Source organism: Bufo gargarizans, chromosome 2 (assembly GCF_014858855.1).
Source record: "Bufo gargarizans isolate SCDJY-AF-19 chromosome 2, ASM1485885v1, whole genome shotgun sequence".
NCBI lineage: Eukaryota > Metazoa > Chordata > Amphibia > Anura > Bufonidae > Bufo > Bufo gargarizans.
This window is the reverse complement of record NC_058081.1, coordinates 559,478,643-559,489,656: the sequence shown is the minus strand read 5'-3', so window position 1 is coordinate 559,489,656 and position 11,014 is coordinate 559,478,643.

Sequence of the window (11,014 nt, the reverse complement as noted above, 5' to 3'; positions counted from 1 at the left end):
AGGGAGTGTATATGGGTGATCACCCGCCTGTCATTGATCACCCCCCTGTAAGGCTCCATTCAGACGTCCGCATGATTTTTACGGATCCATGGATACATGGATCGGATCCGTAAAAATCATGCGGACGTCTGAATGGAGCCTGACAGGGCGGTGATCAATGACAGGGGGTGATCAGGGAGTGTATATGGGTGATCACCCGCCTGTCATTGATCACCCCCCTGTAAGGCTCCATTCAGACGTCCGCATGATTTTTACGGATCCATGGATACATGGATCGGATCCGTAAAAATCATGCGGACGTCTGAATGGAGCCTGACCGGGCGGTGATCAATGACAGGGGGTGATCAGGGAGTGTATATGGGTGATCACCCGCCTGTCATTGATCACCCCCCTGTAAGGCTCCATTCAGACGTCCGCATGATTTTTACGGATCCATGGATACATGGATCGGATCCGTAAAAATCATGCGGACGTCTGAACGGAGCCTGACAGGGGGGGTGATCAATGACAGGGCGGTGATCAATGACAGGGGGGTGATCAGGAAGTTTATATGGGGTGATCAGGGGTTTATAAGGGGTTAATAAGTGACGGGGGGGGGGGTGTAGTGTAGTGTAGTGTAGTGTAGTGTGGTGTTTGGTGGGACTGTACTGACCTACCTGTGTCCTCTGGTGGTCGATCCTAACAAAAGGGACCACCAGAGGACCAGGTAGGAGGTATATTAGACGCTGTTATGAAAACAGCGTCTAATATACCTGTTAGGGGTTAAAAAATTCGGATCTCCAGCCTGCCAGCGAGCGATCGCCACTGGCAGGCTGGAGATCCACTCGCTTACCGTCTGTTCCTGTGAGCGCGCGTTCACAGGAAATCTCGCGTCTCGCGAGAAGACGCGTATATGCGTCCAGGAGGAATAAAGCAACCACCTCCCGGACGCATATACGCGTACAGCGGTCGGGAGGTGGTTAAAGAGGTTGTCCGGTCCCAAAATCTAAATTCTTTTAATGTGCTCCTAACACCCCTCACCATCCATACATATGCCCCCAATGCCTGTTTGTCATGTCCAAGCTTTCCTTCCCCCCTGGAAGACATCACATTATACTGGCAGATCTGTTTAGTTTCTTCCCTTCTGGTTTTGTTGACTACATAACTTTATTGATACACAAGCTTGGCTGCACTGCACAGTGATGAGTGACAGGCTGGCCACGCCCCCCACACTGCTCTGCCTGCAGCAGCTACACCATCTATAACCCCTGTGTCTATTTTTCTACACCCAGACATGAATCTACTTCTCACTCAGTGTCTAAATCCCATCACTGACCGTCCACAGGCTCTTCCCTCACCATCTCCAGAGTGTAATAAACATCTGGAAGCAGGAAGCACACCCAAACACATCTGTATCTAATCCTATCCTGTGTGATACAGCCTGCTGAGCGGTGTATCTAAACTCATCACTGACCATCCACAGGCTCTTCCCTCACCATCTCCAGAGTGTGATAAACAGCTGGAATCAGCAAGCACGTCCAAACACATCTGTATCTAATCCTAACATGTATGTGTGCCTGATACAGAGCCTGTTGTGTGCGATACTGCCTGCTGAAGTGTGTATCTAATCCCATCTTCTATGATACAGCCTGCTGAACTGTGTATCTAATTCCATTTTGTATCATACAGTCCTGATCAAAAGTTTAAGACCACTTGAAAAATGGCAAAAAATTATATTTAGCATGGCTGGATCTAAACAAGGTTCCATGTAGAGCTTCAACGTGCAACAAGAAGAAATGGGAGTGAGACAAGACATTTTTTGAGCATTCAATTTAATGAAAACAACGAATAAACTGAAACAGGCTGTTTTTCAGCTTATCAAAAGTTTAGGACCACACCTCCAAAAAAAATAAAAAAAATAAACCCCTTCCCCCAAAACAGAAATCCAGCTTCCAAACATGAACTCAGTAATGAGTAGCGCCGCCGTTATTGTTTATCACTTCAAAAATTCATTTTGGCATGCTTGATGCAAGCGTTTCCATGAGATGAGTGGGAACATTTCTCCAAGTGGTGAAGGCGGCCTCACGAAGGCCATCTACTGTCTGGAACTGTTGTCCATTTTTGTAAACTTCCTTTGCCATTAATCCCCAAAGGTTTTCATTTGGATTTAGATCAGGGGAACACGCAGGATGGCCCAAAAGAGTGATGTTATTTTGGAAGAAGTCCCTTGTCCTGATGCCATTGTGTACTGTAGCGTTGTCCTGTTGAAAAACCCAGTGGTTACCACACAGACGAGGGCCCTCAGTCATGAGGAATGCTCTCTGCAACATCTGGACATAGCTAGCGGCTGTTTGACGCCCCTGCACTTCCTGAAGCTCCATTGTCCACTGTGGCGCGTAGAAAATATCTCAGGTGGGATCTGCTTGTCATGCCAGTAACGTTGGAAACAATCAGGACCATCAAGGTTACATGTTTTCTCAGAGAATAGAACTTTCTTCCACCTTTGAATGTCCCATGTTTGGTGCTCTCATGCAAAGTCCAAATGAGCAGTTCTGTGGCGTGCAAGGAAATTAGGTCTTTTTAGTTTTTGAAGCCCTTCAGTCTCAGATGCTGTCTGATTGTTATGGTGCTGCAGTCAGCACCAGTAAGGGCCTTAATTTGGGTCGAGGATCGTCCAGTGTTTTGACTAGGGCTGAAATGATTATTCGAATAACTCGATTAAATCGAGTCAAAAAATTCATCGATGCAGTTTCCCTGCATCGAGTAATCGTTACATCACATGATCACGGAGCGGGAGTGAAATTAAGCGTCTCACTCACCGCTCCGTGTCCTCCGGAGGCCAGAGAGGCAGGACTGAGCCGGCCGGCACAGCGGAGGGAGGAGGAGGGAGTCCCTCCCTCCCCACTGTGCGCGGCTGCCGCTGAACACCAATGAGGACAGAGTAGGAGGAGGAGGGGAGGGACTGTGGCCACTGCGCCACCAATGAATGTGCCGGACATATCCCACAGGGTCCCCCTCCCCCCCCCCCATCATTGGTGGCAGTTTGCAGTTCCGATCGGAGCCCCAGCAGTGTAATGCTGGGGCTCCGATCGGTTACCATGGCAGCCAGGACGCTACTGAAGTCCTGGCTGCCATGGTATGTTACTGAGCAGAGAGCAGCATTATACTCGCGTGCGCTGTGGCCGCCGGTCGCTCCTTCTGTCTGTGCGGCGGATTGCTAATGCTTACAGCATTAGCAATGCGCCGCACAGACCTATGAGAAGGAGCGACCGGCGGCCACAGCGCACGTGAGTATAATGCGCTGCTCTCTGCTCACTAACATACCATGGCAGCCAGGACTCCAGTAGCGTGACTCCTGGCTGCCATGGTAACCGATCGGAGCCCTAGCATTACACTGGGGCTCCGATCGGAACTGCAAACTGCCACCAATGATGGGGGGGAGGAGGGGGACCCTGTGGCCACTGCCACCAATGATTAATACTGGGGAGGGAGGGAGGGGAGGGGGTGGTTTGCGTTACCAGAGGGGGCAGATCAGAGGCTGGGGGCAGGCAGATCAGAGGCTGGGGGGAGGCAGATGGAGAGAGAGTGGTTAATGGAGGCTGCAGGCACCACCTTGGCATGTATAAAGTTATTGGTTTAGAGAGGGGTTAATGAAGGCACCTCCAAGGTGCTTTCATTAACCTCTTCAAACCAATAACTTTATACATGCCCTTTGGGTTTGGAGGGGTTAATGGAAGCACCTTGGCATTAGGCATGTATAAAGTTATTAACCCCTTCAAACCAATAACTTTATACATGCCTAATGCCAAGGTGCTTCCATTAACCCCTCCAAACCCAATGGGCATGTATAAAGTTATTGGTTTGGTGGGGTTAATGGAAGCACCTTGGCATTAGGCATGTATAAAGTTATTAACCCCTTCAAACCAATAACTTTATACATGCCTAATGCCAAGGTGCTTCCATTAACCCCTCCAAACCAATAACTTTATACATACCTAATGCCAAGGTGTTTCCATTAACCCCTTCAAACCAATAACTTTATACATGCCTAATTACGTACGTTATTTTAAGTAGCTTTTTCTTATTAGATTACTCGATGAATCGAGAAATATAATCGATAGAATACTCGATTACAAAAATATTTGTTTACTGCAGCCCTAGTTTTGACGGACAGCCAATTGGATCCTCCGGCTCAGTGCTGATGAAATTTTTTTGGCTCTTCCACTTGACTTTTTTGTTCCATAACCCTCAGGATCATTTAAGAAATTCCAAATGACTGTCTTACTGCGTCCCACCTCAGCAGCGATGGCGCGCTGTGAGAGACCCTGCTTATGCAGTTCAACAACCCGACCACGTTCAAAAAGGGAGAGGTTTTTTTGCCTTTACCATCACAACGTGTGACTACCTGACAGAAAATGACAATGAATCCACATCTTTGCACAGATTTGTCCTTTTAAAGGCATGTGGTCCTAAAATTTGGATCAGCTGAAAAACAGCCTGTTTCAGTTTAATCGTTATTTTCAATTAATTGAATGCTCAAAAAATGTTTTGTCTCACTCTCATTTCTTCTTGTTGCATGTTGAAGCTCTACTTGGAACCTTGTTAAGATCCAGCCAAGCTAAATATGATTTTTTGCCATTTTTCAAGTGGTCTTAAACTTTTGATCAGGACTGTACAACCTGCTGAGCTGTGTATCAAAAGCTTTATGCACACAACCGTATCCATTTTGCGATCCACATTTTTTGCAGTCCCATTGAGTTCTATGGATTTGAGGTCCTCATTTTGAGGACCAGAATAGGACATGTTCTGTCTTTACTGGAACTGACATACCGATGTAAAAAACCCTGATGACGTCCATGTGCTTTCCACATCCGTATGTCAGTTCTGCGAAAGATAGAACATGTCCTATTCTGGTCCTCATGATGCAGATCTAAAACCCATAGAACTCAATAGGACTGCAAAATAAACATAAGTTGCACATGGACAGTAACCTTATTTAGTGGATCAGCAACTTGTAGACTGCAAAACCGAAACTGTTCTGTGCAGGAGCCCTATCACTTATACTCAGCGCCCATAATAGTGACATCCAATGCAGGGCAGCATGGTTGCTCAGTGGTTAGCGCTGGGGTTCTAGGTTCGAATCCAACCAAGGATAACATCTGCATGGAGTTTGTATGTTCTCCCCGTGTTTGCGTGGGTTTCCTCTGGGTTCTCCGGTTTCCTCCCACACTTCAAAGACATACTGATAGGGACCTTAGATTGTGAGCCCCATTGGGGACAATTGGATTCTAATGTCTGTAAAGTGCTGCGGAATATAGTAGCGCTATATAAGTGCATAAAATAAATCCACAGGGCCCCCATAACAGTGACGTCCACAGCGCCCTCATAACAGTGACCCCTACAGCGCCCCTATAACAGTAACATCCACAGTTCCCCCATAACAGTGACATCCACAGTGCCGCCATAACAGGGACATCCACAGCACCCCATAACAGGGACATCCACAGTACCCCCATTCTGCCATCCATTGCCCCCCTTGTGCCATCCAGTGCCTTTGTACCATCCATTGCCCTCTTGTGACATCCATTGCCCCCATTGTGCTATCCAAAGTGCCCCCAGGGACATGAACAGCATAGCGATCAGCCTCACATAGAAGCCTGTACACTGCAGAAAGCGGCAATCCCGCGCATGCGCACTATGATTCAGCATAGTGCGCTTGCATTGTAAGTGAAGACGGTCAGGCGGAGCTTTCTTTTGCAGGAGGCGGTGACATCATTCATGACAATCCGTCTCATGCACAAGAAAGGAAGAGAAGAAGACGGAGACTCACCAGAAGACAAGAAAACCCGACAGGAGCAGTCACGTGAGCGGGTGGTGGATCTTGGAACCGGCTGAGCTGTGGAAGGTAAGTATGTGCTCAATAATCTTTCCTCCACAGGTAAGCTTTTAATAAAAAAAAATAAAAAAAAGGTTAAGCCCGGAGAACCCTTTTATAGGGGGAAAAGTAGTCGCTGTGCTGTTTGGTATCATGGTGGGTACCACACTGAACATGGACCAAAGAAAGCTAAGGAGAGAGTTGTCTCAGGAGATTAGAAAGAAAATTATAGACAAACATGTTAAAGGTAAAGTAAATAAGACCATCTCCAAACAGCTTGATGTTCCTGTTACTACAGTTACACATATTTGGGGTCACCTATCAAACTGGTGTAAAGTAGAACTGGCTTAGTTGCCCATAGCAACCAATCAGAATCCACCTATCATTTTCCAAAGGAGCTGTCAAAAATTAAAAGTCGAATCTGGCTGTTTGCAATGAGCAACTAAGCCAGTTCTACTTTACACCAGTTTGATAAATGACCCCAAATATTCAGAAGTTTAAGGTCTGCGGGACTGTAGCCAACCTCCCTGGATGTAGCCGCAAGAGGAAAACTGATGACATAATAAAGAGACGGATAATACGAATGTTAACCATAGAGCTCGGAACAACTTCCAAAGACATTAGAGGTGAACTCCAAGGTCCATCAGTGTCAGATTGCACCGTCAGTCGCTGTCTTAGACAAAATGGACTTAGGCCTCATGCACACGACCGTTGTTTCATTCCGTGTCCGTTGTTCATTTTTTTGTGATTTTCTGCGGACCCTTTGACTTTCAATGGGTCAGTTGAAAACTCGGCTAATGCACCGTTTGTCATCCTTGTCCGTGATCCGTGGTTTCAGTCCGTCAAAAAAATATAGCCTGTCCTATTTTTTTCACGGAAAACGGTTCGCGGACCCATTCAAGTCAATGGGTCAGTGAAATAAAACGCAGAGGCACACAAGATTGTCATCCGCGTTCACTTTTTTCCTATCATTTGCATGGCAAACTTGACTTCGACTTTTTTTTACTTTCCTTCATGTCTGGTGATCACGGATCACGGAACAACGGAACCACATTTTGCGGACCGATAAAAACAACTGTCGTGTGCATGAGGCCTTAATGGAAGACGACCGTGGAGGAAACCACTGTTGAAAGCAAATCATAAAAAAGCAAGACTGGAATTTGCCAAAATACATATTGACAAGCTACAAAGCGTCCGTGAGAATGTCCTTTGGACAGATGAGACAAAACTGGACCTTTTTGGCAAATCACCCGCTCTATGTTCCAGATGCAAATATGAAGCATACAAAGAGCAGAACATTGTACCTACTGTGAAACATGCAAGAGGCTCGGCTATGTTTTAGGGCTGCTTTGCTGCATCTGGCACAGGGTGTCTTGAATCTGTGCAGGGTACAATGAAATCTCAAGAGTAGCAAGGCATTCTGGAGCGAAATGTGCTGCCCAAGAAAACTTGGTCTCACTCACGGGTCATGGGTCCTCCAACAAGATAATAACCCAAAATACACAGCTAAAACATCCAAGAATGGCTAAGAGCAAAGCATTGTACTAATTATTCTTTTCCCAAAGGAATCTCTATGGGAGTTGGAAAATGCCTGAAAAGAGTAACTGTTCTTAGGGTACTTTCACACTAGCGTTTTTCTTGTCCGGCATAGAGTTCCGTCCTAGGGGCTCTATACGGGAAAATAACTGAACAGTTTTATCCCCATGCATTATGAATGGAGGGTAATCCGTTCAGGATGTCATCAGATCAGTCATTTTGACTGATCAGGCAAAAGATAAAACCGTAGCATGCTACGGTTTTATATCTGGCGAAAAAAACTGAAGACTTGCCTGAATGCCTATAGGAATGTATTAGTGCCAAAATACCGGAATGCCGGATCCGTCCTTCCGGTCTGCGCATGCACAGACCGAAAAAAAGGTGAAAAACTTAAATGCCGGATCCGTTTTGCCGGATGACACCGGAAAGACGGATGAGGCATTTCAGTGCATTTAGTAGCCTAAGTATACAGTTACAAAAGCCACAAAAAGAAACATGAAAAAGGGGTCAAAACACAAGCTTTTCTTGCCCCTGAAAAACAAACTCAAGCAAAAAAGTGTGCAAAGAAAGGCCCCATGCACACGGCCGTTGTTCACGGCCGTGTGCGGGCCGTGGAACCGCGGCCTGGATCCCTTCCTGTGAGCTGGAGCGCACGGCGTCACTGGTTGCTATGACGCCGTGCGCTCCCTGCTGCCGCCGCAATACAGTACTACACTGGTATGATCTATACCAGTGTATTACTGTACTGTGCCGGCAGCAAACAGACGAGTTAGTAGTCTGCAGCAAACAAGATCCACGTAGAAGCACGATTTCCTTTCCTGGACACTGCTCTTGTAAGGCTACTTTCACACTATCGTTTTGGCTTTCCGTTTCTGAGATCCGTTCAGGGCTCTCACAAGCGGTCCAAAACGGATCAGTTCAGCCCCAAGGCATTCTGAATGGATAAGGATCCGCTCAGAACTCATCAGTTTGCCTCCGTTCAGTGACCATTCCGCTCTGGAGGCGGACACCAAAACACTGCTAGCAGCTTATTGGTGTCCGCCTGACGATGCGGAGGCAAACTGATCCGTCCTGGCACACAATGTAAGTCAACGGATCCGTTTTCACTGGCACAATAGAAAACGGATCCATCCTCCACTGACTTTCAATGGTGTTCAAGATGGATCCGTTTTGGCTATGTTAACCACCTCCGGACCGCCTAACGCACATGTGCGTTCCGGAGGTGGCAGGCTGGCGCACAGTCACGCATATACGCGTCATCTCGCGAGACGCGAGATGACGCGAGTATGCGCCCGCGCGTGCGCAGTTCGCGCCGGCATTTCTTCGAGAAGTATTTCGTCAGCAACCTGCCAGCCAATGATCGTGGCTGGCAGGTTGCTGATTTTTAAAAAAGCCAATGAAAGTGCCAGATATCAGATCATATTAGTAAATATGATCTGATATATGGCTGCCTGCTCCTCTGCTGGTTCTTTTCGTCGGTTGGATCCAGCAGAGGAGCAGGCTTCACAGTGAGTACACCAAACACTACACTATAGCCCCTGATCACCCCCCTGAACCCCAATTAACCCTTTGATCACCCCTTTGATCACCCCTGTCAATCACAAGTGAAAAGAAAAAAGTGATCAGTGCAAACTGTCACTTTTTTTTTTCACTGTTATTGACTGTTAGGTTTTAGGTATAGTTTAGGTCCCTTGGTTAGGTAGTTAGCGATCAGTTAGCGCCCAGCCCACCGCACCGCAGTCCGTTATTCGCTGATTAGCGTATCGCTAATCAGCATTTGTACTTTTATAGTATCTGGAAGTGATCAAAACTGATCACGGTCAGATCTATAATAGTACTAGTGTCACTTTAGTTCGCCCTCCACCCAAAACGCAGTATTTGCCCGATCAGGCCTGATCGGTCGCCCACACGTGTGTTCGCCCACACCCGCCCCACCGCAGTGACAAAAAAAAAACTTTTTTTTGATCACTGCACATTCACTTTACACGCACTGCGGCGATAAAAAAATCAGTTTTGATATTTTTTATCAACCGCAGTGGCCTCCGGTACTTCGCTAGCCTCCCCTTTGTAAGACAGGCTTGCTTTTTTTTTCTTGGGTAGTCTCAGGGAATACCCCTAAATTTAGTTGCCCACATGTCTAACAGGGGGTATTCCTCTGAAGAGGCCTACAGGCTTCTGACCCAGTCGGATGAGGAGTGGGAACCCTCATCTGATGAATCCAGCGGGTCAGAATACGAACCTGTAGAAAGCAGAGGCTCTCTGACCCAAAGTTCGGACGAGGAGGCTGAGGTCCCTGATACCACCAGGCGTACCCGGCCCCGTGTTGCTAGACCGCAGGTTGCGCAGGATCCGCTTCAAGAGCAGCAGAGTGGGGCTGGTGCTGTCGGATTACGTGGTGAGGCATACACCAGCAGCCCAGCCCTCCCTGGACCTAGTACCAGCACTGCCGTACAACCTGGTGAAGTAGCGAGCACCAGAAGGGCAGTTGAAGCTGGTACGGTGGCACGTGCAGTAGTGACCCCGTCGCAGCCACCGCAAAGACGTGCCCGTAGAGCCCCTAGAATCCCAGAGGTGCTGGCAAACCCTGATTGGCAGTCCCCAACTTCAGCAGCACCTGTAGTTTTCCCTTTCACTGCCCAGTCTGGAGTTCGGGTTGAGACGGCTCAGATCGGTTCGGCCCTGGGATTTTTTGAGCTGTTCTTGACTGCGGAGCTTTTAGACATAGTTGTGGCCGAAACAAACAGGTATGCCACACAATTTATCACCGCTAACCCGGGAAGCTTTTATGCCCAGCCTTTCCGGTGGAAACCAGTCCAAGTTTCCGAACTTAAAACTTTTCTGGGCCTCCTCCTCAACATGGGCCTGACAAAAAAGCATGAATTGCGGTCATATTGGTCCACGAACCCGATTCATCACATGCCCATGTTCTCTGCTGCCATGTCCAGGGCACGTTTTAGTGACTTTAGTGACAACACCGCCTCCCGTCCCAGGGGCCACCCTGCTTTTGACCGGCTCCACAAAATTCGGCCCCTCATAGACCATTTCAACCAGAAATTTGCAGATATTTATACCCCAGAGCAAAACATCTGCATAGACGAGTCCCTGATACATTTTACCGGGCGCCTTGGCTTCAAACAATACATCCCAAGCAAGCGCGCCCGGTATGGGGTCAAATTGTATAAGCTCTGTGAAAGGGCCACAGGCTATACCCACAAATTTCGGGTCTATGAGGGAAAAGATCAGACCCTGGAGCCGGTCGGTTGCCCTGACTACCTGGGGAGCAGTGGGAAGACAGTTTGGGACTTGGTGTCACCCTTATTCGGCAAGGGGTACCATCTTTATGTGGACAATTTTTACACAAGTGTGGCCCTCTTTAGGCATTTGTTTCTAGAACGGATTGGCGCCTGTGGTACCGCGCGAACTAGTCGCGCGGGCTTCCCCCAACGGCTCGTTACCACCCGTCTTGCAAGGGGGCAGAGGGCCGCACTGTGTAACGAAGAACTGCTCGCGGTGAAATGGAGAGACAAGCGTGACGTTTACATGCTCTCCTCCATTCACGCAGACACGACAATACAAATTGAGCGAGCAACCCGTGTCATTGAAAAGCCCCTCTCAGTCCACGAC